Raw genomic sequence first — 8,392 nt, 5'->3', positions numbered from 1 at the left:
GTGCACGTGGATGGATAATTTCTTGATAAAATGGATGACTCACTGTGCTGAAGAATAAAGAAAAAAATGTCTGAGTTCATTATGCATTTCACTCCTTAGATAGAATATTTTAAAATTTTAGCACTTAGATTTCTAAATTCTTTTGATTCTTCTTTGATTCATTTATCATAGTATCTTGCTCTTGATTTATGGATGCCATATGTTGTAAATTTCCGTGGAGAATGCTAACTTAATCTCTTTTTTATTGTATTAACTCTGTTTCATTAGAGAAATGATATTTACTGCGTTTGAGCTTCTTTTCAGAATACTGAGTATGTTCCTGTGTCACCTTATTTGCCAATAGTGCCAATTGTTAGAATGGGGTGTATAGATCCATCCTTTGCAACTGGAGAGGACCTCCTCAGTAAGGCACTGAGCCAGGACTCTATGCAGCCGTACAAACAGGTAAGTATGCTTACCTTCCTCTCCGGGTTACAAAGTCAATTTGCGTTGCTGCAGGCATATCTTTTCACCATGACAACACTTGGTGTTTTTTTTTGTTTTGTTTTTGTTTATTGTATTTTCTTTACTAGGGAAACACTACACACTCACAATGAAAAGACATTCTTTTCCTGTCTGTGGTGGAATCGTCCAAGTTGTTTGGCTTGATTTCTAGTGTCGACTTTCTAAACCAACAAGATTTTAATCCTCTGATGGCAGAATGTTAGGAGTGTCTGTTTCTGGGCTGGATTTTAGTTGCCGAGGTGGTAAGTATGTGGGGAAAGAATTACTGTAGAAATTAAAGTTTCCAGAGATTTTATTGCTGTGCTGAGTCATTTATCCTTTTTGTGTGTTGGGGCTAAAAGTTATCTGGAGAACTATTTATCTTTTCTCTCTCTTCTAATGCCAGTAATCGAAGTCTTCTTTGCCAAAGTCCCAATTTTCTATTGATCAAGCTAAACTTCTGCATGATCAAGCTAAACTTCTGCATGGTGTGAATGCTATAGTTAAATGCATTCTGTGTTTAGGAAAGGCACAGTTCTTAAAGTCACGCTGCTATCTCACACCGGGCTTCCATATCACTTCCTCTTTCAACCCTGAGTTGTGTGTTATTTTGTTGAAAAAATATTATTTCTAATGTTTCAAAAAGCTTTCCTTTGCTTGAGTTCAGTTATGAGTGATATCTACTTGTTATCATCAATAAATTTTTTAGCTGATGTGATGACTGAAGCCTGTAATCCCAGGACTTTGGGAGACTGAGGTGGGAGGATCACTTGAGCCCATGAGTTCGAGATCAGCCTGGGCAACATGGTGAGACCCGGTCTCTCCGGAAAAAAAAAAAGAGAATTTCTTCAATTTCTTGTCCATTGATAGTGCATGTCTCTGGCATAATGCTTTTCTTTCTCTTCATTTTTCTTACGTGTATTTTTTGTTGGTAATGAAAATAATATTTGGGAAAGAAAAAAATGCATCCAGATCAAAAAATTGGAATTTGTAATTTGGTTCATTTAACAATTAATAGTTTTCCACACGTGTTTCTTCTTCCAATAATTTCTAGGGCATTCTAAACTTTCAAATGTCACCCATGCACTTTGCCACTTTTAATGAAAGCTGAGGAGTTACAGTAGAGTTTGTTCAGAATCTGTGGCTCCCCAGTGATGGAGAGCACTTTGCTAAGCATGTTATTGAAATGGGAAGGCTTAATGGCCTTGTTTGTCCTGAGGCTTTTTTTTTTCAGTCTCTGAAAATAAAATTATATGCTAATATGTAGATGAATTCTATATTTTTTGAAGTTACACAGCTCTTTACTGGAAAGGACCTCAAATACAATTTCTCTAAAAACTAATATAGATCTCTTCTATTATTCCAAAAAGTCTGCCTCATTTTTTAAAACCTGTCAGGAGTGTTTGATCTAACCCTCCATATCCAGGTAGGTAAGTTGTCATTTAACTACATTTTGCAGGTGTGGCAAGTGAGGCTCATAAAATTTACGTAATTCTCAAGATACCTAGTAAGAAAACGCTAGAATCTAAATTGTCTATTTCTAGTTAAAGTTATGCCGCTATCTCCCACAGGGCTTCCATATCACTTCCTCTTTCAACCCTGAGTTATGGATTATTTTGTCAAAAAAACTATTATTTCTAATGATTAGGAAAGTCTTCCTTCCCTTGAGTTCAATCATGAGTGATATCTATTTGTCATCATCAAGAAATGTTTCACCCGAGCTGCTCCTACATCACATGTGCTCTCTAAATTTAATAATAAAAAATTCGTAAAAAAAATTTTATCAAGTATTTAATCTGTGCGATACACCACTATGGCCAGAAGGGATGTGCAAAAGTGAATATGGCATAATTCTGAAGAGTTAACAATGATCAGGTTGAAGAAAGAAGCAGGGAAGATCTAAAATCATGTCACTGTGCTCATTGACAGAGACAATAACCATTATAAACAACCAGAAGAACAATAGAAAGATGCACAGTAAGCACAGGTTTTTATTGTCAGAATAACATCTTTATGATGTTATAGAACTGGAGTTGCTTCCGGCATGTTAACTTAAAAAAGTGTCCTGGAGTATCCTGGAGAATTTGATGTCTCTAGAAACTATTGCCTATCTTGTGTCATCATGGATGCTTCCTGGGCTCCCGGTGGCTCCTTGGCTCCAGTTATTGACCATGACATTTGGTGTCTGTCCTACTTGGCTTTGGATGTTCTTGACCCCTGGATGCCCCTGTTCACCCCTGTGACCTGGGCCTCTACCAGGATCTGAACCTGCTGATTCCTCGCTGCTTCCTTGCTGCTTTTCAGTACTGACTTCTGCAAATTCCTGGTTTAAATTCTGCTTAGCCCAGCAGTGAGTGCCAGTGGGGACATATGTAGGCAAAGCGAATGGAGGGTTACATAACTGCCCAAACAACTCTTGCCAAATTCAGTTCAGCCAGAAGTATTCATTTTGATGTGGGTTAGGTATGTAGAAAAGAAATCTTTTGATCAGACCTCTTAATTTAGTAATTCTTGGTTTCAATATGCCCTACAATAAAGGAGTCCTAGTTTTATTATTATACAATACACTGAGTAGAGACAATTAAAATATATTCTGTAACTAAGAGATCTGTTGTAGAAAAGATAACTAAAAATAGAAAATCCCAAATGCTATCATTCTGGATAGAGGGCAATCCACAATAGTGAGGTAGGTTTAAAAATATAAAATTATCCTATTTTATTTGGATAGTTCAGGACAATGGACACATTTAGTTTTACATTATTTGAGCCTCTGGTTTAGAAGGAGATCTCTTCTCTCTCTTTCTCTTTCTCCTTCTCCTCCACCACCCACCTTCTCTCTCCTTTCCTCCCTTTCTCTATCCCTCTTTTTTCTTTCTCTCTATCTCTGTCTTTCAAGCTGAGTATATCCATTATATGTAAAGAGCAGTTAGAGGGACCTTGGTCTCCAAGATAAACTAATTGTAATAAATGTTTTCATAGAAGTGTCTCATGCAAAACAAGTTTGCTGAAAATGGGAGAATTTTGTCTGCTTGTTTGTAAGAGGTGGTTCTTGAGCAATGTTATAGAGGAAAAGACCCTATCTCTCATGGAAGACTGTTATATTATCAGTACTAGCCTACAATCAGAAACAAAACATAAAGCGGTCAAGCTTTATGAATGTTCCAGTTGTTCTTTATGTTCACTTGTACTTTGTAATTTTTTTTGAATTTTAGGCAATTCTCCAGGTGTATAGAGGTTACGGTTTTAATTTGCATTTCTCTAGTCACTACTGACATTGAATACATCATTCACAATCTTGAACAACTTTCACATAATTTTCCTAGTTGCTGCCCGTATGTTTTCTCTGGTGAATGTTTATTCATTCTTTAACCCAAGTTTCATTTGCTGTCTTCTTCTTATTCAATTGTAAGAGTTCTTGATGTAATCTAGATACACATGCTTGATCAGATATGTGTTTTGTAAATATATTCCTTTGTTACAGAATGAAACCTGGTTCAACTTGCCTGGCACAGGAAAGCCAAACATCCACACCAAGATTTTGCAGCTAGAGAAATGAGGGCATTTATTCGCAGGGCACCAAGCAAGGAGAACTGGGTAACTCACACTTAAGACCTGATCACCCTCATGGCTTCCAAGCAAGAGTGTTTTTAAGTTAAGGGTAAATTTCAGGAAAGAAGAAGTTACAGGCAAAATTGTAAATACACACAGGAGGCTGTATATTGGATTAACCTAAAAGGGAGGGATATCTTTTAGGTAGGGCTTATAGAATGTGGGCGAATTTAAAGATCCTCTGATTTGCAATTGGTTAAGGAAGAAAAGCTTTGTCTAAAATCTTGGGGTCAGCAGAAAGGAATGTTAAGGTCTGGCATGTGGGTGTGACTTTCTCCAGGCCCCTCTAAAAGATCTCCAAAAGAGATTTAGAACAAAGACTGTTGGTAAGAGTTCAGTCCTCAGTTCCCCTTTATCTGAGGTCTATGTGCTAGCAGATGGCATTTTCCATTTGGTGAGGGTCCAGTATTCTGAAAAAACAGCTCAAGGACATATGTTAAGATGTTATCTCAAGTTTTTATAGGGGGCCAGACATCCTGGGACTCTAACATTTTTGGCTATGGTTTTAAGCTGTTATTACCTTCTTGCTTATCAGATTGTTTATTTACTTCTCAGAGTTAGCTAGGTGCCTTGAATTTCCCTTGACGGAACTCAAGATTTTCTTTTCTCTCCACGATTTTTGGGGATGATGGCAGGCCCCTAAGAGGAGTTTCAACTTTGTCTGCCTTTTAGTCTGTGGTCTGTCCTTTCATTTTCTTAGCAGTGCCTTTCAAAGAACCAAAGGTTTTGAGTGATTTCAATTTATATATATTTTTATAGTTGATGTTTTCCTTCTTCTAAGAAGTATTTGCCTAACCTAAAGTTACAGGATTCTCTCCTCGGTTCTTGTATAGAAGTTTTAGAAGTTTTATAATTTCAGCCTTTAAAATTAGGCTTGTGAAATTTTTCTATCACTTTAGAAAATAATTTGGCAGTTTCTGATAAGTCAAGCATATCTTTAGCATGTGATCTGTCAATCTCACTTCTAGGAATTAACTCAAAAGAAGTAAAAACATTTATCTGTATGAAGTCCTAGGCATACATTTTTACAGTGGCTTTATTCATAATTGCCCCAAATTGTAAATAGCCCAAACATCCGTTAACTAATGAATAGATAAACAAATTGTGGTATATTCATATAGTATAATTAAAGTAAAAACTGATGCATGTAATAACATGGGTCAGGTCAAAAGCATTATAAGGGAAAATGTCAAACACAGAAATTACATAGTACACTATTCCATTTATTGACATTTCAGAAAAATCACAGAGACAGAAACCAGATGATCATTTATCAGGTGCTAAGGGTGAGGGAAGGGGATTGATTACAAAGTGGCTAAAATAAACTTTTTGGAGAAATAGAAATGATCTATATCTCAGTTGTGTTAGTGATTGATATGGTTTGGATCTATGTCCCTGCTCAAATCTTATGCTGAATTTTAGTCCTCAGTGTTGGAGGTGGGGCCTGGCGGGGGGTAATTGGATCATGGGAATAGTTTCTCATGAATGGTTTAGCACCATCCCCTAGGTGCTGTTCTCATGATAGTGAGCGAGTTCTCACAAAATCTGGTTGCTTAAAGGTCTGTGGCACCTCCCTCCTTGCTCTCTCTTCCTCTTGCTCTGGCCATGTAAGATGTAAGATGTACCTGTGCCCCTTTGCTTTCTACCATAATTGCAAGTTTCCTGAGGCTTCCTTAGAAGCCAAGCAGATCCTGGCACCATACTTCCTGTACAGTCTTCAAAACTGTGAGCCAATTAAACCTCTTTTCCTCATAAAGTACCCTGTCTCCGGTATTTCTTTATAGCAGTGTGAGAAAAGACTAATGCAATGGTTATGTGACATTTTATGTTCTTCAAAACACATTGACCTGTATATCTAAAAATGGTGAACCTTGCTATATGTAAATTTTACCTGAAAAAAAAATCTGAGTAAATAAAATTTCTTTCAAAGGGTTCAAGCTTTTACAAAAGTATTTTCAAAGAAAAATTTTGGAATCTGTTTGGAAATCTCTCACTCACATTTTTTTCTATGAATGAGCTAATATTTTCTAGGATGTGAGGTAGTCCAACAACAAATTCCCAGCTCTCATATAGGTGGCCATAGATATTGCATAAATTTTCTCCATTTTTATTATAAACAGCACCTATGTCAGTGTTTCCAGGTAGAAAAATTAGACACATATTAGCTTTTTGCTCTTATCCTTAATAAGTTATCTGTTCAATTATTGCTGCCTTTACTGTCTTTGAATCAAATTTATCTTCTTTTCTCTCCTTTCACTATGTTAGTCTAGGCTTTTGTGCAATTTGAATTGAATCTGTAAATTTGATCTTAAATTGCTTTTCCTACCCATTGGCTCTAATTCTTTCAGTTCATTTTGAATATGATGACCCAAAACGTCTCAATATGCAGGCTTCATCAAATTGCCTAACATATCCTGATTATGCCTTCCATTTGCCTTTAAATGCTTTGGATAATATGGCTTCAAAGAAAATGTTCTCTAAAGAATAGGTGCTAAAGCATTTTGTTTGGTTTAGCAATTATAATGTATACTGGGAAATAAAGTAAGAATTTATTTTTTCCAAAATTATCCTCCCAAATTAAAGATATGCTTGTGTCCTTACAAAGCCTTCCAAATTTGGGGGCACTTCATCTACTACTTTATTTTGGCTAACAATATGTAATTGATGAAAGGCCTTTAGTCTTTAACGATGTCAATAAAAGCTAGTTTAGATGCTCATAGAGGTCTCTTGTTGGAGTCAAATACAGATGCTAAGAAATTTAATAGGGATTCAGTGAGGGATGTGGTCTCCCTATTACTGCAAGATTATGCATTGTAAACAAGTCTTTACAAATGTTTAATTGATTTCATAAGCTAAATTAGCTAAGAATATATTTCACTATGGTTTAAGTTGGCCAACTTTCTCCTCCCTGCCTTTTGGATATTCTCTCTGTCTCTCTCTCTCTATTTATCTATTTTAGCGTCCAAATCAGTTGAGAATAACATTGATACATCTACTGCTTATCTGGATTATTTTGACTGTCACTGAAAGTTTAATCAATCCACATACTCTATATTTAGCTTCTTCAACTTCTAAAAGAAATCAACAACAGGTTTTCTATAGAATTTGGTGATGATTGACAAAATTTTGGTGACTTAGTTCATAAAATGCCATAGGTTATAACAAAATGCCATAGGTTGAGCAGTTTATAAAGAACAGAAATTAATTCCTCACAATTCTGGAGGCTGGAAGTCTGAGACCAGGGTGCCTGCACAGGTGAGAGCCTTTTTGCAGGTGGCAGATAGTCAACTTCTCATATACTCGCATGGTGGAAAGAGAGAGCTCTCCAGATTCTCTTTTATAAGGGCACTAATCAAATTCATAGAGGCTCCACCCTCATGACCTAATTACATCCAAAGGCCTCATCTCTTAATAACATCACACAGGGGATTAGGATTTCAATGCATGAATTTTTGGGGGACACAAATATCCAGTTTATCACAGCTGGATTTATTGAGCTCTTGATACCGAAAAGTTTTGGAAATATCTATGCTTGTACCACTTTCTCCTCTCATTAGTCTATGGGAGTACCTTCATAGAAAAATTGAAGCTTTATAGAAAATTGAATTCTTAGAAAACCTTTAGGACTTTGCATTTTTTCAATCATATCCAAACATCTGTTAGAATTTGCCCTTTTCTTATAGCCATTTTTACAACATAATCAATAAAATATGTAATGTACACTGGATAGAGAAGTCAGTTGATATTTAGGAGTCTTTGGCTTTAGCCCTGGGTCTCTAGTCACTTTCCCCTGGGCTTTGATTAGTCACCCTTCAAATGGAGAAGGCAGGTGATACGGTTTGGCTGTGTCCCCACCCAAATCTTACCTTGAATCGTAATAATCCCCATGTGTAAAGGGTGGAGCCTGGTGTAGATCACTGAATCATGAGGGTGATTTCCCCCATATTGTTCTCGTGGTAGTGAATAAGTCTCATGAGATCTGTTGGTTTTATAAATGGGAGGTTTCCTGCACAAGTTCTCTTGCCTGCTGCCATGTAAGACATGGCTTTGCTCCTCATTCATCTTCTGCTATGATTGTGAGGCCTCCCTAGCCATGTAGAATTGTAAGTCAATTAAATCTCTTTTCTTTATAAATTACCCAGTCTTGGGTGTGTCTTTATCAGCAGTGTGAGGACAGACTAATACAGTAGGACTGGAAGTTGTGCAGAATCCTTTCAGGCTTTAACACTGATCATATGTTGTTCATAACCATGACAGATACTTACATAGATGTGATATCCTCAATATACTCAATATTTGC

The 8,392-nt window shown here is 36.6% G+C and overlaps 1 long non-coding RNA gene across 1 annotated transcript; it reads left to right on the top strand.

Annotated features, from left to right (window-relative positions):
- Window positions 1-222: 222 nt before the first annotated feature.
- Window positions 223-4,886, top strand: LOC103215049 (uncharacterized). Its single transcript, XR_005237371.2, has 3 exons — window positions 223-444; window positions 573-746; window positions 3,965-4,886. It is a non-coding gene; the product is annotated as an uncharacterized lncRNA (long non-coding RNA).
- The last annotated feature ends 3,506 nt before the right edge of the window (window positions 4,887-8,392 follow it).

The sequence above is a fragment of the Chlorocebus sabaeus genome, chromosome 4 (genome assembly GCF_047675955.1).
Source record: "Chlorocebus sabaeus isolate Y175 chromosome 4, mChlSab1.0.hap1, whole genome shotgun sequence".
Classification (NCBI taxonomy): domain Eukaryota; kingdom Metazoa; phylum Chordata; class Mammalia; order Primates; family Cercopithecidae; genus Chlorocebus; species Chlorocebus sabaeus.
The sequence above is the reverse complement of the archived record's forward strand: the minus strand, read 5'-3'. Positions and strand labels throughout refer to the sequence as shown.